This window comes from Rhinopithecus roxellana, chromosome 5 (assembly GCF_007565055.1).
Source record: "Rhinopithecus roxellana isolate Shanxi Qingling chromosome 5, ASM756505v1, whole genome shotgun sequence".
Taxonomy (NCBI): Eukaryota; Metazoa; Chordata; class Mammalia; order Primates; family Cercopithecidae; genus Rhinopithecus; species Rhinopithecus roxellana.
The window spans coordinates 130600622-130626732 of record NC_044553.1 but is presented as its reverse complement, the minus strand read 5'-3'; positions in this window follow the sequence as shown (position 1 = coordinate 130626732).

Here is a 26111-nt window from a genome sequence, read left to right as displayed (position 1 = left end):
CAGTGTTAATAGGACTGCTCCACGAAACATAAGTGTAACTCTGTGAGATGAATTCACACATCACCAAGAAGTTTCTAAGAAAGCTTCTTTCTAGTTTTCATCTGGATATTTCCTTTGTCACTGTAATGTTCATTGCGCTATGAAGTATCTAATTGCAGATCTCCAGAAAACTGTGCTAACAAACTGATCACTGAAGAGAAACGTGTAACTCTGTGAGTTGCATTCACACATGGCAATGCACTTTCTCAGAAAGCTTCTCTTTAGTTATTATGTGCGGATATTTCCTTTATCACCATGGGCCCAATAGGCTGCCAAATATCACTTTGCAGATTCCAGGAGAAGAGTGTTAGCAAACTGCTTCTTGAGGCTGAGGTTGTAACTCTGTGAGATGAACTCACAGATCAGAAAGAAGTTTCTCAGAAAGCTTCTTTCTCATTTTTATTGGAAGATGTTTCCATTGGCCCCATTGTTTTCATAGGGATCGGGAATATCTGTTCTCAGATTCCACACAAATAGGGCTAGGCCACGGCCCCACGAAATACAGCTGCAACTTAGTGAGTTGAATTCACACATCACAAAGCGGTTTCTCAGAAATCTTCTTTCTGTAGTAAGACCAGGTTATTTGTGGTCTTGGAGCGCCACCGTGTGTCCTATTGCAGATTCTGCGAAAACTCTGTTAGCAAGTTTCTCAGTGGAAACAATGATGGACATCTGTGGGCTGAATTCACCCACAACAAAAGTTTCTGAGAAGGCTTCTCTGCAGGTTTCTCTGAGGATAGTTCCTTATTCAGCATGTGATTCAACGATATCCAAGACATTCACATCTGAGATTCCTCAAAATGAGTGCTAGGAAACTCCCCCGAGAAAGGGTGATAGAACACTGTGAAATGAATTCACATATCACAAAGCAGTTTCTCAGAAAGCTTGGTTCTGCTTTCTCTTGGAGGATATTTCTTTTTCCTTCTATTCTTCAAAGCTATCTGAAATATCACTTCTCGGAATCCACGGAAACAGTCCTAAGAAACGTCTCCAAAAAACAATGGCGTAACTCTGTGAGTTGCATTCACACATGGCAATGCAGTTTCTCAGAAAGCTTCTCTTTAGTTATTATGTGAGGATAATTCCTTTATCACCATGGGCCCCAATATGCTCTCAAATATCACTTTGCAGATTGCACTAAAGGAGTGTTAGCAAACTGCTTCTTGAGGCAGAGATTGTAACTCTGTGAGATAAACTCACAGATCAGAAAGAAGTTTCTCAGAAAGCTTCTTTCACGTTTTGAACGGATGAAATTTCCTTTATCAGCGTAGGCCTCAATGTGATCCAAAGAAGCCCTTCTCAGTTTCCCCAAAGACAGTGTTAATGGACTGCTCCACGAAACATAAGTGTAACTCTGTGAGATGAATTCACACATCACCAAGAAGTTTCTAAGAAAGCTTCTTTCTAGTTTTCATCTGGATATTTCCTTTGTCACTGTAATGTTCATTGCGCTATGAAGTATCTAATTGCAGATTTCCAGAAAACTGTGCTAACAAACTGATCACTGAAGAGAAACGTGTAACTCTGTGAGTTGCATTCACACATGGCAATTCAGTTTCTCAGAAAGCTTCTCTTTAGTTATTATGTGAGGATAATTCCTTTATCACCATGGGCCCCAATAGGCTCCCAAATATCACTTTGCAGATTCCACGAAAAGAGTGTTAGCAAACTGCTTCTTGAGGCAGAGGTTGTAACTCTGTGAGATGAACTCACAGATCAGAAAGAAGTTTCTCAGAAAGCTTCTTTCACGTTTTGAACGGAGGAAATTTCCTTTATCAGCGTAGGCCTCAATGTGATCCAAAGAAGCCCTTCTCAGTTTCCCCAAAGACAGTGTTAATGGACTGCTCCACGAAACATAAGTGTAACTCTGTGAGATGAATTCACACATCACCAAGAAGTTTCTAAGAAAGCTTCTTTCTAGTTTTCATCTGGATATTTCCTTTGTCACTGTAATGTTCATTGCGCTATGAAGTATCTAATTGCAGATTTCCAGAAAACTGTGCTAACAAACTGATCACTGAAGAGAAACGTGTAACTCTGTGAGTTGCATTCACACATGGCAATGCAGTTTCTCAGAAAGCTTCTCTTTAGTTATTATGTGAGGATAATTCCTTTATCACCATGGGCCCCAATAGGCTCCCAAATATCACTTTGCAGATTCCACGAAAAGAGTGTTAGCAAACTGCTTCTTGAGGCAGAGGTTGTAACTCTGTGAGATGAACTCACAGATCAGAAAGAAGTTTCTCAGAAAGCTTCTTTCACGTTTTGAACGGAGGAAATTTCCTTTATCAGCGTAGGCCTCAATGTGATCCAAAGAAGCCCTTCTCAGTTTCCCCAAAGACAGTGTTAATGGACTGCTCCACGAAACATAAGTGTAACTCTGTGAGATGAATTCACACATCACCAAGAAGTTTCTAAGAAAGCTTCTTTCTAGTTTTCATCTGGATATTTCCTTTGTCACTGTAATGTTCATTGCGCTATGAAGTATCTAATTGCAGATTTCCAGAAAACTGTGCTAACAAACTGATCACTGAAGAGAAACGTGTAACTCTGTGAGTTGCATTCACACATGGCAATGCAGTTTCTCAGAAAGCTTCTCTTTAGTTATTATGTGAGGATAATTCCTTTATCACCATGGGCCCCAATAGGCTCCCAAATATCACTTTGCAGATTCCACGAAAAGAGTGTTAGCAAACTGCTTCTTGAGGCAGAGGTTGTAACTCTGTGAGATGAACTCACAGATCAGAAAGAAGTTTCTCAGAAAGCTTCTTTCACGTTTTGAACGGAGGAAATTTCCTTTATCAGCGTAGGCCTCAATGTGATCCAAAGAAGCCCTTCTCAGTTTCCCCAAAGACAGTGTTAATGGACTGCTCCACGAAACATAAGTGTAACTCTGTGAGATGAATTCACACATCACCAAGAAGTTTCTAAGAAAGCTTCTTTCTAGTTTTCATCTGGATATTTCCTTTGTCACTGTAATGTTCATTGCGCTATGAAGTATCTAATTGCAGATTTCCAGAAAACTGTGCTAACAAACTGATCACTGAAGAGAAACGTGTAACTCTGTGAGTTGCATTCACACATGGCAATTCAGTTTCTCAGAAAGCTTCTCTTTAGTTATTATGTGAGGATATTTCCTTTATCACCATGGGCCCCAATAGGCTCCCAAATATCACTTTGCAGATTCCACGAAAAGAGTGTTAGCAAACTGCTTCTTGAGGCAGAGGTTGTAACTCTGTGAGATGAACTCACAGATCAGAAAGAAGTTTCTCAGAAAGCTTCTTTCACGTTTTGAACGGAGGAAATTTCCTTTATCAGCGTAGGCCTCAATGTGATCCAAAGAAGCCCTTCTCAGTTTCCCCAAAGACAGTGTTAATGGACTGCTCCACGAAACATAAGTGTAACTCTGTGAGATGAATTCACACATCACCAAGAAGTTTCTAAGAAAGCTTCTTTCTAGTTTTCATCTGGATATTTCCTTTGTCACTGTAATGTTCATTGCGCTATGAAGTATCTAATTGCAGATTTCCAGAAAACTGTGCTAACAAACTGATCACTGAAGAGAAACGTGTAACTCTGTGAGTTGCATTCACACATGGCAATGCAGTTTCTCAGAAAGCTTCTCTTTAGTTATTATGTGAGGATAATTCCTTTATCACCATGGGCCCCAATAGGCTCCCAAATATCACTTTGCAGATTCCACGAAAAGAGTGTTAGCAAACTGCTTCTTGAGGCAGAGGTTGTAACTCTGTGAGATGAACTCACAGATCAGAAAGAAGTTTCTCAGAAAGCTTCTTTCACGTTTTGAACGGAGGAAATTTCCTTTATCAGCGTAGGCCTCAATGTGATCCAAAGAAGCCCTTCTCAGTTTCCCCAAAGACAGTGTTAATGGACTGCTCCACGAAACATAAGTGTAACTCTGTGAGATGAATTCACACATCACCAAGAAGTTTCTAAGAAAGCTTCTTTCTAGTTTTCATCTGGATATTTCCTTTGTCACTGTAATGTTCATTGCGCTATGAAGTATCTAATTGCAGATTTCCAGAAAACTGTGCTAACAAACTGATCACTGAAGAGAAACGTGTAACTCTGTGAGTTGCATTCACACATGGCAATGCAGTTTCTCAGAAAGCTTCTCTTTAGTTATTATGTGAGGATAATTCCTTTATCACCATGGGCCCCAATAGGCTCCCAAATATCACTTTGCAGATTCCACGAAAAGAGTGTTAGCAAACTGCTTCTTGAGGCAGAGGTTGTAACTCTGTGAGATGAACTCACAGATCAGAAAGAAGTTTCTCAGAAAGCTTCTTTCACGTTTTGAACGGAGGAAATTTCCTTTATCAGCGTAGGCCTCAATGTGATCCAAAGAAGCCCTTCTCAGTTTCCCCAAAGACAGTGTTAATGGACTGCTCCACGAAACATAAGTGTAACTCTGTGAGATGAATTCACACATCACCAAGAAGTTTCTAAGAAAGCTTCTTTCTAGTTTTCATCTGGATATTTCCTTTGTCACTGTAATGTTCATTGCGCTATGAAGTATCTAATTGCAGATTTCCAGAAAACTGTGCTAACAAACTGATCACTGAAGAGAAACGTGTAACTCTGTGAGTTGCATTCACACATGGCAATGCAGTTTCTCAGAAAGCTTCTCTTTAGTTATTATGTGAGGATAATTCCTTTATCACCATGGGCCCCAATAGGCTCCCAAATATCACTTTGCAGATTCCACGAAAAGAGTGTTAGCAAACTGCTTCTTGAGGCAGAGGTTGTAACTCTGTGAGATGAACTCACAGATCAGAAAGAAGTTTCTCAGAAAGCTTCTTTCACGTTTTGAACGGAGGAAATTTCCTTTATCAGCGTAGGCCTCAATGTGATCCAAAGAAGCCCTTCTCAGTTTCCCCAAAGACAGTGTTAATGGACTGCTCCACGAAACATAAGTGTAACTCTGTGAGATGAATTCACACATCACCAAGAAGTTTCTAAGAAAGCTTCTTTCTAGTTTTCATCTGGATATTTCCTTTGTCACTGTAATGTTCATTGCGCTATGAAGTATCTAATTGCAGATTTCCAGAAAACTGTGCTAACAAACTGATCACTGAAGAGAAACGTGTAACTCTGTGAGTTGCATTCACACATGGCAATTCAGTTTCTCAGAAAGCTTCTCTTTAGTTATTATGTGAGGATAATTCCTTTATCACCATGGGCCCCAATAGGCTCCCAAATATCACTTTGCAGATTCCACGAAAAGAGTGTTAGCAAACTGCTTCTTGAGGCAGAGGTTGTAACTCTGTGAGATGAACTCACAGATCAGAAAGAAGTTTCTCAGAAAGCTTCTTTCACGTTTTGAACGGAGGAAATTTCCTTTATCAGCGTAGGCCTCAATGTGATCCAAAGAAGCCCTTCTCAGTTTCCCCAAAGACAGTGTTAATGGACTGCTCCACGAAACATAAGTGTAACTCTGTGAGATGAATTCACACATCACCAAGAAGTTTCTAAGAAAGCTTCTTTCTAGTTTTCATCTGGATATTTCCTTTGTCACTGTAATGTTCATTGCGCTATGAAGTATCTAATTGCAGATTTCCAGAAAACTGTGCTAACAAACTGATCACTGAAGAGAAACGTGTAACTCTGTGAGTTGCATTCACACATGGCAATGCAGTTTCTCAGAAAGCTTCTCTTTAGTTATTATGTGAGGATAATTCCTTTATCACCATGGGCCCCAATAGGCTCCCAAATATCACTTTGCAGATTCCACGAAAAGAGTGTTAGCAAACTGCTTCTTGAGGCAGAGGTTGTAACTCTGTGAGATGAACTCACAGATCAGAAAGAAGTTTCTCAGAAAGCTTCTTTCACGTTTTGAACGGAGGAAATTTCCTTTATCAGCGTAGGCCTCAATGTGATCCAAAGAAGCCCTTCTCAGTTTCCCCAAAGACAGTGTTAATGGACTGCTCCACGAAACATAAGTGTAACTCTGTGAGATGAATTCACACATCACCAAGAAGTTTCTAAGAAAGCTTCTTTCTAGTTTTCATCTGGATATTTCCTTTGTCACTGTAATGTTCATTGCGCTATGAAGTATCTAATTGCAGATTTCCAGAAAACTGTGCTAACAAACTGATCACTGAAGAGAAACGTGTAACTCTGTGAGTTGCATTCACACATGGCAATGCAGTTTCTCAGAAAGCTTCTCTTTAGTTATTATGTGAGGATAATTCCTTTATCACCATGGGCCCCAATAGGCTCCCAAATATCACTTTGCAGATTCCACGAAAAGAGTGTTAGCAAACTGCTTCTTGAGGCAGAGGTTGTAACTCTGTGAGATGAACTCACAGATCAGAAAGAAGTTTCTCAGAAAGCTTCTTTCACGTTTTGAACGGAGGAAATTTCCTTTATCAGCGTAGGCCTCAATGTGATCCAAAGAAGCCCTTCTCAGTTTCCCCAAAGACAGTGTTAATGGACTGCTCCACGAAACATAAGTGTAACTCTGTGAGATGAATTCACACATCACCAAGAAGTTTCTAAGAAAGCTTCTTTCTAGTTTTCATCTGGATATTTCCTTTGTCACTGTAATGTTCATTGCGCTATGAAGTATCTAATTGCAGATTTCCAGAAAACTGTGCTAACAAACTGATCACTGAAGAGAAACGTGTAACTCTGTGAGTTGCATTCACACATGGCAATGCAGTTTCTCAGAAAGCTTCTCTTTAGTTATTATGTGAGGATAATTCCTTTATCACCATGGGCCCCAATATGCTCCCAAATATCACTTTGCAGATTCCACGAAAAGAGTGTTAGCAAACTGCTTCTTGAGGCAGAGGTTGTAACTCTGTGAGATGAACTCACAGATCAGAAAGAAGTTTCTCAGAAAGCTTCTTTCACGTTTTGAACGGAGGAAATTTCCTTTATCAGCGTAGGCCTCAATGTGATCCAAAGAAGCCCTTCTCAGTTTCCCCAAAGACAGTGTTAATGGACTGCTCCACGAAACATAAGTGTAACTCTGTGAGATGAATTCACACATCACCAAGAAGTTTCTAAGAAAGCTTCTTTCTAGTTTTCATCTGGATATTTCCTTTGTCACTGTAATGTTCATTGCGCTATGAAGTATCTAATTGCAGATTTCCAGAAAACTGTGCTAACAAACTGATCACTGAAGAGAAACGTGTAACTCTGTGAGTTGCATTCACACATGGCAATGCAGTTTCTCAGAAAGCTTCTCTTTAGTTATTATGTGAGGATAATTCCTTTATCACCATGGGCCCCAATATGCTCCCAAATATCACTTTGCAGATTCCACGAAAAGAGTGTTAGCAAACTGCTTCTTGAGGCAGAGGTTGTAACTCTGTGAGATGAACTCACAGATCAGAAAGAAGTTTCTCAGAAAGCTTCTTTCACGTTTTGAACGGAGGAAATTTCCTTTATCAGCGTAGGCCTCAATGTGATCCAAAGAAGCCCTTCTCAGTTTCCCCAAAGACAGTGTTAATGGACTGCTCCACGAAACATAAGTGTAACTCTGTGAGATGAATTCACACATCACCAAGAAGTTTCTAAGAAAGCTTCTTTCTAGTTTTCATCTGGATATTTCCTTTGTCACTGTAATGTTCATTGCGCTATGAAGTATCTAATTGCAGATCTCCAGAAAACTGTGCTAACAAACTGATCACTGAAGAGAAACGTGTAACTCTGTGAGTTGCATTCACACATGGCAATGCACTTTCTCAGAAAGCTTCTCTTTAGTTATTATGTGAGGATATTTCCTTTATCACCATGGGCCCAATAGGCTGCCAAATATCACTTTGCAGATTCCAGGAGAAGAGTGTTAGCAAACTGCTTCTTGAGGCTGAGGTTGTAACTCTGTGAGATGAACTCACAGATCAGAAAGAAGTTTCTCAGAAAGCTTCTTTCTCATTTTTATTGGAAGATGTTTCCATTGGCCCCATTGTTTTCATAGGGATCGGGAATATCTGTTCTCAGATTCCACACAAATAGGGCTAGGCCACGACCCCACGAAATACAGCTGCAACTTAGTGAGTTGAATTCACACATCACAAAGCGGTTTCTCAGAAATCTTCTTTCTGTAGTAAGACCAGGTTATTTGTGGTCTTGGAGCGCCACCGTGTGTCCTATTGCAGATTCTGCGAAAACTCTGTTAGCAAGTTTCTCAGTGGAAACAATGATGGACATCTGTGGGCTGAATTCACCCACAACAAAAAGTTTCTGAGAAGGCTTCTCTGCAGGTTTCTCTGAGGATAGTTCCTTATTCAGCATGTGATTCAACGATATCCAAGACATCACATCTGAGATTCCTCAAAATGAGTGCTAGGAAACTCCCCCGAGAAAGGGTGATAGAACACTGTGAAATGAATTCACATATCACAAAGCAGTTTCTCAGAAAGCTTGGTTCTGCTTTCTCTTGGAGGATATTTCTTTTTCCTTCTATTCTTCAAAGCTATCTGAAATATCACTTCTCGGAATCCACGGAAACAGTCCTAAGAAACGTCTCCAAAAAACAATGGCGTAACTCTGTGAGTTGCATTCACACATGGCAATGCAGTTTCTCAGAAAGCTTCTCTTTAGTTATTATGTGAGGATAATTCCTTTATCACCATGGGCCCCAACAGGCTGCCAAATATCACTTTGCAGATTGCACTAAAGGAGTGTTAGCAAACTGCTTCTTGAGGCAGAGGTTGTAACTCTGTGAGATGAACTCACAGATCAGAAAGAAGTTTCTCAGAAAGCTTCTTTCACGTTTTGAACGGAGGAAATTTCCTTTATCAGCGTAGGCCTCAATGTGATCCAAAGAAGCCCTTCTCAGTTTCCCCAAAGACAGTGTTAATGGACTGCTCCACGAAACATAAGTGTAACTCTGTGAGATGAATTCACACATCACCAAGAAGTTTCTAAGAAAGCTTCTTTCTAGTTTTCATCTGGATATTTCCTTTGTCACTGTAATGTTCATTGCGCTATGAAGTATCTAATTGCAGATTTCCAGAAAACTGTGCTAACAAACTGATCACTGAAGAGAAACGTGTAACTCTGTGAGTTGCATTCACACATGGCAATTCAGTTTCTCAGAAAGCTTCTCTTTAGTTATTATGTGAGGATAATTCCTTTATCACCATGGGCCCCAATAGGCTCCCAAATATCACTTTGCAGATTCCACGAAAAGAGTGTTAGCAAACTGCTTCTTGAGGCAGAGGTTGTAACTCTGTGAGATGAACTCACAGATCAGAAAGAAGTTTCTCAGAAAGCTTCTTTCACGTTTTGAACGGAGGAAATTTCCTTTATCAGCGTAGGCCTCAATGTGATCCAAAGAAGCCCTTCTCAGTTTCCCCAAAGACAGTGTTAATGGACTGCTCCACGAAACATAAGTGTAACTCTGTGAGATGAATTCACACATCACCAAGAAGTTTCTAAGAAAGCTTCTTTCTAGTTTTCATCTGGATATTTCCTTTGTCACTGTAATGTTCATTGCGCTATGAAGTATCTAATTGCAGATTTCCAGAAAACTGTGCTAACAAACTGATCACTGAAGAGAAACGTGTAACTCTGTGAGTTGCATTCACACATGGCAATGCAGTTTCTCAGAAAGCTTCTCTTTAGTTATTATGTGAGGATAATTCCTTTATCACCATGGGCCCCAATAGGCTCCCAAATATCACTTTGCAGATTCCACGAAAAGAGTGTTAGCAAACTGCTTCTTGAGGCAGAGGTTGTAACTCTGTGAGATGAACTCACAGATCAGAAAGAAGTTTCTCAGAAAGCTTCTTTCACGTTTTGAACGGAGGAAATTTCCTTTATCAGCGTAGGCCTCAATGTGATCCAAAGAAGCCCTTCTCAGTTTCCCCAAAGACAGTGTTAATGGACTGCTCCACGAAACATAAGTGTAACTCTGTGAGATGAATTCACACATCACCAAGAAGTTTCTAAGAAAGCTTCTTTCTAGTTTTCATCTGGATATTTCCTTTGTCACTGTAATGTTCATTGCGCTATGAAGTATCTAATTGCAGATTTCCAGAAAACTGTGCTAACAAACTGATCACTGAAGAGAAACGTGTAACTCTGTGAGTTGCATTCACACATGGCAATGCAGTTTCTCAGAAAGCTTCTCTTTAGTTATTATGTGAGGATAATTCCTTTATCACCATGGGCCCCAATATGCTCCCAAATATCACTTTGCAGATTCCACGAAAAGAGTGTTAGCAAACTGCTTCTTGAGGCAGAGGTTGTAACTCTGTGAGATGAACTCACAGATCAGAAAGAAGTTTCTCAGAAAGCTTCTTTCACGTTTTGAACGGAGGAAATTTCCTTTATCAGCGTAGGCCTCAATGTGATCCAAAGAAGCCCTTCTCAGTTTCCCCAAAGACAGTGTTAATGGACTGCTCCACGAAACATAAGTGTAACTCTGTGAGATGAATTCACACATCACCAAGAAGTTTCTAAGAAAGCTTCTTTCTAGTTTTCATCTGGATATTTCCTTTGTCACTGTAATGTTCATTGCGCTATGAAGTATCTAATTGCAGATTTCCAGAAAACTGTGCTAACAAACTGATCACTGAAGAGAAACGTGTAACTCTGTGAGTTGCATTCACACATGGCAATGCAGTTTCTCAGAAAGCTTCTCTTTAGTTATTATGTGAGGATAATTCCTTTATCACCATGGGCCCCAATATGCTCCCAAATATCACTTTGCAGATTCCACGAAAAGAGTGTTAGCAAACTGCTTCTTGAGGCAGAGGTTGTAACTCTGTGAGATGAACTCACAGATCAGAAAGAAGTTTCTCAGAAAGCTTCTTTCACGTTTTGAACGGAGGAAATTTCCTTTATCAGCGTAGGCCTCAATGTGATCCAAAGAAGCCCTTCTCAGTTTCCCCAAAGACAGTGTTAATGGACTGCTCCACGAAACATAAGTGTAACTCTGTGAGATGAATTCACACATCACCAAGAAGTTTCTAAGAAAGCTTCTTTCTAGTTTTCATCTGGATATTTCCTTTGTCACTGTAATGTTCATTGCGCTATGAAGTATCTAATTGCAGATCTCCAGAAAACTGTGCTAACAAACTGATCACTGAAGAGAAACGTGTAACTCTGTGAGTTGCATTCACACATGGCAATGCACTTTCTCAGAAAGCTTCTCTTTAGTTATTATGTGAGGATATTTCCTTTATCACCATGGGCCCCAATAGGCTCCCAAATATCACTTTGCAGTTTCCACGAAAAGAGTGTTAGCAAACTGCTTCTTGAGCAGAGGTTGTAATTCTGTGAGATGAACTCACAGATCAGAAAGAAGTTTCTCAGAAAGCTTCTTTCTCATTTTTATTGGAAGATGTTTCCGTTGGCCCCATTGTTTTCATAGGGATCGGGAATATCTGTTCTTAGATTCCACACAAATAGGGCTAGGCCACGGCCCCACGAAATACAGCTGCAACTTAGTGAGTTGAATTCACACATCACAATGCGGTTTCTCAGAAATCTTCTTTCTTTAGTAAGACCATGTTATTTGTGGTCTTGGAGCGCCACCGTGTGTCCTATTGCAGATTCTGCGAAAACTCTGTTAGCAAGTTTCTCAGTGGAAACAATGATGGACATCTGTGGGCTGAATTCACCCACTACAAAAAGTTTCTGAGAAGGCTTCTCTGCAGGTTTCTCTGAGGATAGTTCCTCATTCAGCATGTGATTCAACGATATCCAAGACATCACATCTGAGATTCCTCAAAATGAGTGCTAGGAAACTCCCCCGAGAAAGGGTGATAGAACACTGTGAAATGAATTCACATATCACAAAGCAGTTTCTCAGAAAGCTTGGTTCTGCTTTCTCTTGGAGGATATTTCTTTTTCCTTCTATTCTTCAAAGCTATCTGAAATATCACTTCTCGGAATCCACGGAAACAGTCCTAAGAAACGTCTCCAAAACAATGGCGTAACTCTGTGAGTTGCATTCACACATGGCAATGCAGTTTCTCAGAAAGCTTCTCTTTAATTATTATGTGAGGATAATTCCTTTATCACCATGGGCCCCAATATGCTCCCAAATATCACTTTGCAGTTTCCACGAAAAGAGTGTTAGCAAACTGCTTCTTGAGGCAGAGGTTGTAACTCTGTGAGATGAACTCACAGATCAGAAAGAAGTTTCTCAGAAAGCTTCTTTCACGTTTTGAACGGATGAAATTTCCTTTATCAGCGTAGGCCTCAATGTGATCCAAAGAAGCCCTTCTCAGTTTCCCCAAAGACAGTGTTAATGGACTGCTCCACGAAACATAAGTGTAACTCTGTGAGATGAATTCACACATCACCAAGAAGTTTCTAAGAAAGCTTCTTTCTAGTTTTCATCTGGATATTTCCTTTGTCACTGTAATGTTCATTGCGCTATGAAGTATCTAATTGCAGATTTCCAGAAAACTGTGCTAACAAACTGATCACTGAAGAGAAACGTGTAACTCTGTGAGTTGCATTCACACATGGCAATTCAGTTTCTCAGAAAGCTTCTCTTTAGTTATTATGTGAGGATAATTCCTTTATCACCATGGGCCCCAATAGGCTCCCAAATATCACTTTGCAGATTCCACGAAAAGAGTGTTAGCAAACTGCTTCTTGAGGCAGAGGTTGTAACTCTGTGAGATGAACTCACAGATCAGAAAGAAGTTTCTCAGAAAGCTTCTTTCACGTTTTGAACGGAGGAAATTTCCTTTATCAGCGTAGGCCTCAATGTGATCCAAAGAAGCCCTTCTCAGTTTCCCCAAAGACAGTGTTAATGGACTGCTCCACGAAACATAAGTGTAACTCTGTGAGATGAATTCACACATCACCAAGAAGTTTCTAAGAAAGCTTCTTTCTAGTTTTCATCTGGATATTTCCTTTGTCACTGTAATGTTCATTGCGCTATGAAGTATCTAATTGCAGATTTCCAGAAAACTGTGCTAACAAACTGATCACTGAAGAGAAACGTGTAACTCTGTGAGTTGCATTCACACATGGCAATTCAGTTTCTCAGAAAGCTTCTCTTTAGTTATTATGTGAGGATAATTCCTTTATCACCATGGGCCCCAATAGGCTCCCAAATATCACTTTGCAGATTCCACGAAAAGAGTGTTAGCAAACTGCTTCTTGAGGCAGAGGTTGTAACTCTGTGAGATGAACTCACAGATCAGAAAGAAGTTTCTCAGAAAGCTTCTTTCACGTTTTGAACGGAGGAAATTTCCTTTATCAGCGTAGGCCTCAATGTGATCCAAAGAAGCCCTTCTCAGTTTCCCCAAAGACAGTGTTAATGGACTGCTCCACGAAACATAAGTGTAACTCTGTGAGATGAATTCACACATCACCAAGAAGTTTCTAAGAAAGCTTCTTTCTAGTTTTCATCTGGATATTTCCTTTGTCACTGTAATGTTCATTGCGCTATGAAGTATCTAATTGCAGATTTCCAGAAAACTGTGCTAACAAACTGATCACTGAAGAGAAACGTGTAACTCTGTGAGTTGCATTCACACATGGCAATTCAGTTTCTCAGAAAGCTTCTCTTTAGTTATTATGTGAGGATAATTCCTTTATCACCATGGGCCCCAATAGGCTCCCAAATATCACTTTGCAGATTCCACGAAAAGAGTGTTAGCAAACTGCTTCTTGAGGCAGAGGTTGTAACTCTGTGAGATGAACTCACAGATCAGAAAGAAGTTTCTCAGAAAGCTTCTTTCACGTTTTGAACGGAGGAAATTTCCTTTATCAGCGTAGGCCTCAATGTGATCCAAAGAAGCCCTTCTCAGTTTCCCCAAAGACAGTGTTAATGGACTGCTCCACGAAACATAAGTGTAACTCTGTGAGATGAATTCACACATCACCAAGAAGTTTCTAAGAAAGCTTCTTTCTAGTTTTCATCTGGATATTTCCTTTGTCACTGTAATGTTCATTGCGCTATGAAGTATCTAATTGCAGATTTCCAGAAAACTGTGCTAACAAACTGATCACTGAAGAGAAACGTGTAACTCTGTGAGTTGCATTCACACATGGCAATGCAGTTTCTCAGAAAGCTTCTCTTTAGTTATTATGTGAGGATAATTCCTTTATCACCATGGGCCCCAATATGCTCCCAAATATCACTTTGCAGATTCCACGAAAAGAGTGTTAGCAAACTGCTTCTTGAGGCAGAGGTTGTAACTCTGTGAGATGAACTCACAGATCAGAAAGAAGTTTCTCAGAAAGCTTCTTTCACGTTTTGAACGGAGGAAATTTCCTTTATCAGCGTAGGCCTCAATGTGATCCAAAGAAGCCCTTCTCAGTTTCCCCAAAGACAGTGTTAATGGACTGCTCCACGAAACATAAGTGTAACTCTGTGAGATGAATTCACACATCACCAAGAAGTTTCTAAGAAAGCTTCTTTCTAGTTTTCATCTGGATATTTCCTTTGTCACTGTAATGTTCATTGCGCTATGAAGTATCTAATTGCAGATTTCCAGAAAACTGTGCTAACAAACTGATCACTGAAGAGAAACGTGTAACTCTGTGAGTTGCATTCACACATGGCAATGCAGTTTCTCAGAAAGCTTCTCTTTAGTTATTATGTGAGGATAATTCCTTTATCACCATGGGCCCCAATATGCTCCCAAATATCACTTTGCAGATTCCACGAAAAGAGTGTTAGCAAACTGCTTCTTGAGGCAGAGGTTGTAACTCTGTGAGATGAACTCACAGATCAGAAAGAAGTTTCTCAGAAAGCTTCTTTCACGTTTTGAACGGAGGAAATTTCCTTTATCAGCGTAGGCCTCAATGTGATCCAAAGAAGCCCTTCTCAGTTTCCCCAAAGACAGTGTTAATGGACTGCTCCACGAAACATAAGTGTAACTCTGTGAGATGAATTCACACATCACCAAGAAGTTTCTAAGAAAGCTTCTTTCTAGTTTTCATCTGGATATTTCCTTTGTCACTGTAATGTTCATTGCGCTATGAAGTATCTAATTGCAGATTTCCAGAAAACTGTGCTAACAAACTGATCACTGAAGAGAAACGTGTAACTCTGTGAGTTGCATTCACACATGGCAATGCAGTTTCTCAGAAAGCTTCTCTTTAGTTATTATGTGAGGATAATTCCTTTATCACCATGGGCCCCAATATGCTCCCAAATATCACTTTGCAGATTCCACGAAAAGAGTGTTAGCAAACTGCTTCTTGAGGCAGAGGTTGTAACTCTGTGAGATGAACTCACAGATCAGAAAGAAGTTTCTCAGAAAGCTTCTTTCACGTTTTGAACGGAGGAAATTTCCTTTATCAGCGTAGGCCTCAATGTGATCCAAAGAAGCCCTTCTCAGTTTCCCCAAAGACAGTGTTAATGGACTGCTCCACGAAACATAAGTGTAACTCTGTGAGATGAATTCACACATCACCAAGAAGTTTCTAAGAAAGCTTCTTTCTAGTTTTCATCTGGATATTTCCTTTGTCACTGTAATGTTCATTGCGCTATGAAGTATCTAATTGCAGATCTCCAGAAAACTGTGCTAACAAACTGATCACTGAAGAGAAACGTGTAACTCTGTGAGTTGCATTCACACATGGCAATGCACTTTCTCAGAAAGCTTCTCTTTAGTTATTATGTGAGGATATTTCCTTTATCACCATGGGCCCAATAGGCTGCCAAATATCACTTTGCAGATTCCAGGAGAAGAGTGTTAGCAAACTGCTTCTTGAGGCTGAGGTTGTAACTCTGTGAGATGAACTCACAGATCAGAAAGAAGTTTCTCAGAAAGCTTCTTTCTCATTTTTATTGGAAGATGTTTCCATTGGCCCCATTGTTTTCATAGGGATCGGGAATATCTGTTCTCAGATTCCACACAAATAGGGCTAGGCCACGACCCCACGAAATACAGCTGCAACTTAGTGAGTTGAATTCACACATCACAAAGCGGTTTCTCAGAAATCTTCTTTCTGTAGTAAGACCAGGTTATTTGTGGTCTTGGAGCGCCACCGTGTGTCCTATTGCAGATTCTGCGAAAACTCTGTTAGCAAGTTTCTCAGTGGAAACAATGATGGACATCTGTGGGCTGAATTCACCCACAACAAAAAGTTTCTGAGAAGGCTTCTCTGCAGGTTTCTCTGAGGATAGTTCCTTATTCAGCATGTGATTCAACGATATCCAAGACATCACATCTGAGATTCCTCAAAATGAGTGCTAGGAAACTCCCCCGAGAAAGGGTGATAGAACACTGTGAAATGAATTCACATATCACAAAGCAGTTTCTCAGAAAGCTTGGTTCTGCTTTCTCTTGGAGGATATTTCTTTTTCCTTCTATTCTTCAAAGCTATCTGAAATATCACTTCTCGGAATCCACGGAAACAGTCCTAAGAAACGTCTCCAAAAAACAATGGCGTAACTCTGTGAGTTGCATTCACACATGGCAATGCAGTTTCTCAGAAAGCTTCTCTTTTATTATGTGAGGATAATTCCTTTATCACCATGGGCCCCAATATGCTCCCAAATATCACTTTGCAGTTTCCACGAAAAGAGTGTTAGCAAACTGCTTCTTGAGGCAGAGGTTGTAACTCTGTGAGATGAACTCACAGATCAGAAAGAAGTTTCTCAGAAAGCTTCTTTCACGTTTTGAACGGAGGAAATTTCCTTTATCAGCGTAGGCCTCAATGTGATCCAAAGAAGCCCTTCTCAGTTTCCCCAAAGACAGTGTTAATGGACTGCTCCACGAAACATAAGTGTAACTCTGTGAGATGAATTCACACATCACCAAGAAGTTTCTAAGAAAGCTTCTTTCTAGTTTTCATCTGTGGATATTTCCTTTGTCACTGTAATGTTCATTCTGCTATGAAGTATCTAATTGCAGATCTCCAGAAAACTGTGCTAACAAACTGATCACTGAAGAGAAACGTGTAACTCTGTGAGTTGCATTCACACATGGCAATGCAGTTTCTCAGAAAGCTTCTCTTTAGTTATTATGTGAGGATATTCCTTATCACCATGGGCCCCAATATGCTCCCAAATATCACTTTGCAGATTCCACGAAAAGAGTGTTAGCAAACTGCTTCTTGAGGCAGAGGTTGTAACTCTGTGAGATGAACTCACAGATCAGAAAGAAGTTTCTCAGAAAGCTTCTTTCACGTTTTGAACGGAGGAAATTTCCTTTATCAGCGTAGGCCTCAATGTGATCCAAAGAAGCCCTTCTCAGTTTCCCCAAAGACAGTGTTAATGGACTGCTCCACGAAACATAAGTGTAACTCTGTGAGATGAATTCACACATCACCAAGAAGTTTCTAAGAAAGCTTCTTTCTAGTTTTCATCTGGATATTTCCTTTGTCACTGTAATGTTCATTGCGCTATGAAGTATCTAATTGCAGATTTCCAGAAAACTGTGCTAACAAACTGATCACTGAAGAGAAACGTGTAACTCTGTGAGTTGCATTCACACATGGCAATTCAGTTTCTCAGAAAGCTTCTCTTTAGTTATTATGTGAGGATAATTCCTTTATCACCATGGGCCCCAATAGGCTCCCAAATATCACTTTGCAGATTCCACGAAAAGAGTGTTAGCAAACTGCTTCTTGAGGCAGAGGTTGTAACTCTGTGAGATGAACTCACAGATCAGAAAGAAGTTTCTCAGAAAGCTTCTTTCACGTTTTGAACGGAGGAAATTTCCTTTATCAGCGTAGGCCTCAATGTGATCCAAAGAAGCCCTTCTCAGTTTCCCCAAAGACAGTGTTAATGGACTGCTCCACGAAACATAAGTGTAACTCTGTGAGATGAATTCACACATCACCAAGAAGTTTCTAAGAAAGCTTCTTTCTAGTTTTCATCTGGATATTTCCTTTGTCACTGTAATGTTCATTGCGCTATGAAGTATCTAATTGCAGATTTCCAGAAAACTGTGCTAACAAACTGATCACTGAAGAGAAACGTGTAACTCTGTGAGTTGCATTCACACATGGCAATTCAGTTTCTCAGAAAGCTTCTCTTTAGTTATTATGTGAGGATAATTCCTTTATCACCATGGGCCCCAATAGGCTCCCAAATATCACTTTGCAGATTCCACGAAAAGAGTGTTAGCAAACTGCTTCTTGAGGCAGAGGTTGTAACTCTGTGAGATGAACTCACAGATCAGAAAGAAGTTTCTCAGAAAGCTTCTTTCACGTTTTGAACGGAGGAAATTTCCTTTATCAGCGTAGGCCTCAATGTGATCCAAAGAAGCCCTTCTCAGTTTCCCCAAAGACAGTGTTAATGGACTGCTCCACGAAACATAAGTGTAACTCTGTGAGATGAATTCACACATCACCAAGAAGTTTCTAAGAAAGCTTCTTTCTAGTTTTCATCTGGATATTTCCTTTGTCACTGTAATGTTCATTGCGCTATGAAGTATCTAATTGCAGATTTCCAGAAAACTGTGCTAACAAACTGATCACTGAAGAGAAACGTGTAACTCTGTGAGTTGCATTCACACATGGCAATTCAGTTTCTCAGAAAGCTTCTCTTTAGTTATTATGTGAGGATAATTCCTTTATCACCATGGGCCCCAATATGCTCCCAAATATCACTTTGCAGATTCCACGAAAAGAGTGTTAGCAAACTGCTTCTTGAGGCAGAGGTTGTAACTCTGTGAGATGAACTCACAGATCAGAAAGAAGTTTCTCAGAAAGCTTCTTTCACGTTTTGAACGGAGGAAATTTCCTTTATCAGCGTAGGCCTCAATGTGATCCAAAGAAGCCCTTCTCAGTTTCCCCAAAGACAGTGTTAATGGACTGCTCCACGAAACATAAGTGTAACTCTGTGAGATGAATTCACACATCACCAAGAAGTTTCTAAGAAAGCTTCTTTCTAGTTTTCATCTGGATATTTCCTTTGTCACTGTAATGTTCATTGCGCTATGAAGTATCTAATTGCAGATTTCCAGAAAACTGTGCTAACAAACTGATCACTGAAGAGAAACGTGTAACTCTGTGAGTTGCATTCACACATGGCAATGCAGTTTCTCAGAAAGCTTCTCTTTAGTTATTATGTGAGGATAATTCCTTTATCACCATGGGCCCCAATATGCTCCCAAATATCACTTTGCAGATTCCACGAAAAGAGTGTTAGCAAACTGCTTCTTGAGGCAGAGGTTGTAACTCTGTGAGATGAACTCACAGATCAGAAAGAAGTTTCTCAGAAAGCTTCTTTCACGTTTTGAACGGAGGAAATTTCCTTTATCAGCGTAGGCCTCAATGTGATCCAAAGAAGCCCTTCTCAGTTTCCCCAAAGACAGTGTTAATGGACTGCTCCACGAAACATAAGTGTAACTCTGTGAGATGAATTCACACATCACCAAGAAGTTTCTAAGAAAGCTTCTTTCTAGTTTTCATCTGGATATTTCCTTTGTCACTGTAATGTTCATTGCGCTATGAAGTATCTAATTGCAGATTTCCAGAAAACTGTGCTAACAAACTGATCACTGAAGAGAAACGTGTAACTCTGTGAGTTGCATTCACACATGGCAATTCAGTTTCTCAGAAAGCTTCTCTTTAGTTATTATGTGAGGATAATTCCTTTATCACCATGGGCCCCAATAGGCTCCCAAATATCACTTTGCAGATTCCACGAAAAGAGTGTTAGCAAACTGCTTCTTGAGGCAGAGGTTGTAACTCTGTGAGATGAACTCACAGATCAGAAAGAAGTTTCTCAGAAAGCTTCTTTCACGTTTTGAACGGAGGAAATTTCCTTTATCAGCGTAGGCCTCAATGTGATCCAAAGAAGCCCTTCTCAGTTTCCCCAAAGACAGTGTTAATGGACTGCTCCACGAAACATAAGTGTAACTCTGTGAGATGAATTCACACATCACCAAGAAGTTTCTAAGAAAGCTTCTTTCTAGTTTTCATCTGGATATTTCCTTTGTCACTGTAATGTTCATTGCGCTATGAAGTATCTAATTGCAGATTTCCAGAAAACTGTGCTAACAAACTGATCACTGAAGAGAAACGTGTAACTCTGTGAGTTGCATTCACACATGGCAATTCAGTTTCTCAGAAAGCTTCTCTTTAGTTATTATGTGAGGATAATTCCTTTATCACCATGGGCCCCAATAGGCTCCCAAATATCACTTTGCAGATTCCACGAAAAGAGTGTTAGCAAACTGCTTCTTGAGGCAGAGGTTGTAACTCTGTGAGATGAACTCACAGATCAGAAAGAAGTTTCTCAGAAAGCTTCTTTCACGTTTTGAACGGAGGAAATTTCCTTTATCAGCGTAGGCCTCAATGTGATCCAAAGAAGCCCTTCTCAGTTTCCCCAAAGACAGTGTTAATGGACTGCTCCACGAAACATAAGTGTAACTCTGTGAGATGAATTCACACATCACCAAGAAGTTTCTAAGAAAGCTTCTTTCTAGTTTTCATCTGGATATTTCCTTTGTCACTGTAATGTTCATTGCGCTATGAAGTATCTAATTGCAGATTTCCAGAAAACTGTGCTAACAAACTGATCACTGAAGAGAAACGTGTAACTCTGTGAGTTGCATTCACACATGGCAATGCAGTTTCTCAGAAAGCTTCTCTTTAGTTATTATGTGAGGATAATTCCTTTATCACCATGGGCCCCAATAGGCTCCCAAATATCACTTTGCAGATTCCACGAAAAGAGTGTTAGCAAACTGCTTCTTGAGGCAGAGGTTGTAACTCTGTGAGATGAACTCACAGATCAGAAAGAAGTTTCTCAGAAAGCTTCTTTCACGTTTTGAACGGAGGAAATTTCCTTTATCAGCGTAGGCCTCAATGTGATCCAAAGAAGCCCTTCTCAGTTTCCCCAAAGACAGTGTTAATGGACTGCTCCACGAAACATAAGTGTAACTCTGTGAGATGAATTCACACATCACCAAGAAGTTTCTAAGAAAGCTTCTTTCTAGTTTTCATCTGGATATTTCCTTTGTCACTGTAATGTTCATTGCGCTATGAAGTATCTAATTGCAGATTTCCAGAAAACTGTGCTAACAAACTGATCACTGAAGAGAAACGTGTAACTCTGTGAGTTGCATTCACACATGGCAATTCAGTTTCTCAGAAAGCTTCTCTTTAGTTATTATGTGAGGATAATTCCTTTATCACCATGGGCCCCAATATGCTCCCAAATATCACTTTGCAGATTCCACGAAAAGAGTGTTAGCAAACTGCTTCTTGAGGCAGAGGTTGTAACTCTGTGAGATGAACTCACAGATCAGAAAGAAGTTTCTCAGAAAGCTTCTTTCACGTTTTGAACGGAGGAAATTTCCTTTATCAGCGTAGGCCTCAATGTGATCCAAAGAAGCCCTTCTCAGTTTCCCCAAAGACAGTGTTAATGGACTGCTCCACGAAACATAAGTGTAACTCTGTGAGATGAATTCACACATCACCAAGAAGTTTCTAAGAAAGCTTCTTTCTAGTTTTCATCTGGATATTTCCTTTGTCACTGTAATGTTCATTGCGCTATGAAGTATCTAATTGCAGATTTCCAGAAAACTGTGCTAACAAACTGATCACTGAAGAGAAACGTGTAACTCTGTGAGTTGCATTCACACATGGCAATGCAGTTTCTCAGAAAGCTTCTCTTTAGTTATTATGTGAGGATAATTCCTTTATCACCATGGGCCCCAATATGCTCCCAAATATCACTTTGCAGATTCCACGAAAAGAGTGTTAGCAAACTGCTTTTGAGGCAGAGGTTGTAACTCTGTGAGATGAACTCACAGATCAGAAAGAAGTTTCTCAGAAAGCTTCTTTCACGTTTTGAACGGAGGAAATTTCCTTTATCAGCGTAGGCCTCAATGTGATCCAAAGAAGCCCTTCTCAGTTTCCCCAAAGACAGTGTTAATAGACTGCTCCACGAAACATAAGTGTAACTCTGTGAGATGAATTCACACATCACCAAGAAGTTTCTAAGAAAGCTTCTTTCTAGTTTTCATCTGGATATTTCCTTTGTCACTGTAATGTTCATTGCGCTATGAAGGTATCTAATTGCAGATCTCCAGAAAACTGTGCTAACAAACTGATCACTGAAGAGAAACGTGTAACTCTGTGAGTTGCATTCACACATGGCAATGCACTTTCTCAGAAAGCTTCTCTTTAGTTATTATGTGAGGATATTTCCTTTATCACCATGGGCCCAATAGGCTGCCAAATATCACTTTGCAGATTCCAGGAGAAGAGTGTTAGCAAACTGCTTCTTGAGGCTGAGGTTGTAACTCTGTGAGATGAACTCACAGATCAGAAAGAAGTTTCTCAGAAAGCTTCTTTCTCATTTTTATTGGAAGATGTTTCCATTGGCCCCATTGTTTTCATAGGGATCGGGAATATCTGTTCTCAGATTCCACACAAATAGGGCTAGGCCACGACCCCACGAAATACAGCTGCAACTTAGTGAGTTGAATTCACACATCACAAAGCGGTTTCTCAGAAATCTTCTTTCTGTAGTAAGACCAGGTTATTTGTGGTCTTGGAGCGCCACCGTGTGTCCTATTGCAGATTCTGCGAAAACTCTGTTAGCAAGTTTCTCAGTGGAAACAATGATGGACATCTGTGGGCTGAATTCACCCACAACAAAAAGTTTCTGAGAAGGCTTCTCTGCAGGTTTCTCTGAGGATAGTTCCTTATTCAGCATGTGATTCAACGATATCCAAGACATCACATCTGAGATTCCTCAAAATGAGTGCTAGGAAACTCCCCCGAGAAAGGGTGATAGAACACTGTGAAATGAATTCACATATCACAAAGCAGTTTCTCAGAAAGCTTGGTTCTGCTTTCTCTTGGAGGATATTTCTTTTTCCTTCTATTCTTCAAAGCTATCTGAAATATCACTTCTCGGAATCCACGGAAACAGTCCTAAGAAACGTCTCCAAAAAACAATGGCGTAACTCTGTGAGTTGCATTCACACATGGCAATGCAGTTTCTCAGAAAGCTTCTCTTTAGTTATTATGTGAGGATAATTCCTTTATCACCATGGGCCCCAACAGGCTGCCAAATATCACTTTGCAGATTGCACTAAAGGAGTGTTAGCAAACTGCTTCTTGAGGCAGAGATTGTAACTCTGTGAGATAAACTCACAGATCAGAAAGAAGTTTCTCAGAAAGCTTCTTTCACGTTTTGAACGGATGAAATTTCCTTTATCAGCGTAGGCCTCAATGTGATCCAAAGAAGCCCTTCTCAGTTTCCCCAAAGACAGTGTTAATGGACTGCTCCACGAAACATAAGTGTAACTCTGTGAGATGAATTCACACATCACCAAGAAGTTTCTAAGAAAGCTTCTTTCTAGTTTTCATCTGGATATTTCCTTTGTCACTGTAATGTTCATTGCGCTATGAAGTATCTAATTGCAGATTTCCAGAAAACTGTGCTAACAAACTGATCACTGAAGAGAAACGTGTAACTCTGTGAGTTGCATTCACACATGGCAATTCAGTTTCTCAGAAAGCTTCTCTTTAGTTATTATGTGAGGATAATTCCTTTATCACCATGGGCCCCAATAGGCTCCCAAATATCACTTTGCAGATTCCACGAAAAGAGTGTTAGCAAACTGCTTCTTGAGGCAGAGGTTGTAACTCTGTGAGATGAACTCACAGATCAGAAAGAAGTTTCTCAGAAAGCTTCTTTCACGTTTTGAACGGAGGAAATTTCCTTTATCAGCGTAGGCCTCAATGTGATCCAAAGAAGCCCTTCTCAGTTTCCCCAAAGACAGTGTTAATGGACTGCTCCACGAAACATAAGTGTAACTCTGTGAGATGAATTCACACATCACCAAGAAGTTTCTAAGAAAGCTTCTTTCTAGTTTTCATCTGGATATTTCCTTTGTCACTGTAATGTTCATTGCGCTATGAAGTATCTAATTGCAGATTTCCAGAAAACTGTGCTAACAAACTGATCACTGAAGAGAAACGTGTAACTCTGTGAGTTGCATTCACACATGGCAATTCAGTTTCTCAGAAAGCTTCTCTTTAGTTATTATGTGAGGATAATTCCTTTATCACCATGGGCCCCAATAGGCTCCCAAATATCACTTTGCAGATTCCACGAAAAGAGTGTTAGCAAACTGCTTCTTGAGGCAGAGGTTGTAACTCTGTGAGATGAACTCACAGATCAGAAAGAAGTTTCTCAGAAAGCTTCTTTCACGTTTTGAACGGAGGAAATTTCCTTTATCAGCGTAGGCCTCAATGTGATCCAAAGAAGCCCTTCTCAGTTTCCCCAAAGACAGTGTTAATGGACTGCTCCACGAAACATAAGTGTAACTCTGTGAGATGAATTCACACATCACCAAGAAGTTTCTAAGAAAGCTTCTTTCTAGTTTTCATCTGGATATTTCCTTTGTCACTGTAATGTTCATTGCGCTATGAAGTATCTAATTGCAGATTTCCAGAAAACTGTGCTAACAAACTGATCACTGAAGAGAAACGTGTAACTCTGTGAGTTGCATTCACACATGGCAATTCAGTTTCTCAGAAAGCTTCTCTTTAGTTATTATGTGAGGATAATTCCTTTATCACCATGGGCCCCAATAGGCTCCCAAATATCACTTTGCAGATTCCACGAAAAGAGTGTTAGCAAACTGCTTCTTGAGGCAGAGGTTGTAACTCTGTGAGATGAACTCACAGATCAGAAAGAAGTTTCTCAGAAAGCTTCTTTCACGTTTTGAACGGAGGAAATTTCCTTTATCAGCGTAGGCCTCAATGTGATCCAAAGAAGCCCTTCTCAGTTTCCCCAAAGACAGTGTTAATGGACTGCTCCACGAAACATAAGTGTAACTCTGTGAGATGAATTCACACATCACCAAGAAGTTTCTAAGAAAGCTTCTTTCTAGTTTTCATCTGGATATTTCCTTTGTCACTGTAATGTTCATTGCGCTATGAAGTATCTAATTGCAGATTTCCAGAAAACTGTGCTAACAAACTGATCACTGAAGAGAAACGTGTAACTCTGTGAGTTGCATTCACACATGGCAATTCAGTTTCTCAGAAAGCTTCTCTTTAGTTATTATGTGAGGATAATTCCTTTATCACCATGGGCCCCAATAGGCTCCCAAATATCACTTTGCAGATTCCACGAAAAGAGTGTTAGCAAACTGCTTCTTGAGGCAGAGGTTGTAACTCTGTGAGATGAACTCACAGATCAGAAAGAAGTTTCTCAGAAAGCTTCTTTCACGTTTTGAACGGAGGAAATTTCCTTTATCAGCGTAGGCCTCAATGTGATCCAAAGAAGCCCTTCTCAGTTTCCCCAAAGACAGTGTTAATGGACTGCTCCACGAAACATAAGTGTAACTCTGTGAGATGAATTCACACATCACCAAGAAGTTTCTAAGAAAGCTTCTTTCTAGTTTTCATCTGGATATTTCCTTTGTCACTGTAATGTTCATTGCGCTATGAAGTATCTAATTGCAGATTTCCAGAAAACTGTGCTAACAAACTGATCACTGAAGAGAAACGTGTAACTCTGTGAGTTGCATTCACACATGGCAATGCAGTTTCTCAGAAAGCTTCTCTTTAGTTATTATGTGAGGATAATTCCTTTATCACCATGGGCCCCAATAGGCTCCCAAATATCACTTTGCAGATTCCACGAAAAGAGTGTTAGCAAACTGCTTCTTGAGGCAGAGGTTGTAACTCTGTGAGATGAACTCACAGATCAGAAAGAAGTTTCTCAGAAAGCTTCTTTCACGTTTTGAACGGAGGAAATTTCCTTTATCAGCGTAGGCCTCAATGTGATCCAAAGAAGCCCTTCTCAGTTTCCCCAAAGACAGTGTTAATGGACTGCTCCACGAAACATAAGTGTAACTCTGTGAGATGAATTCACACATCACCAAGAAGTTTCTAAGAAAGCTTCTTTCTAGTTTTCATCTGGATATTTCCTTTGTCACTGTAATGTTCATTGCGCTATGAAGTATCTAATTGCAGATTTCCAGAAAACTGTGCTAACAAACTGATCACTGAAGAGAAACGTGTAACTCTGTGAGTTGCATTCACACATGGCAATTCAGTTTCTCAGAAAGCTTCTCTTTAGTTATTATGTGAGGATAATTCCTTTATCACCATGGGCCCCAATATGCTCCCAAATATCACTTTGCAGATTCCACGAAAAGAGTGTTAGCAAACTGCTTCTTGAGGCA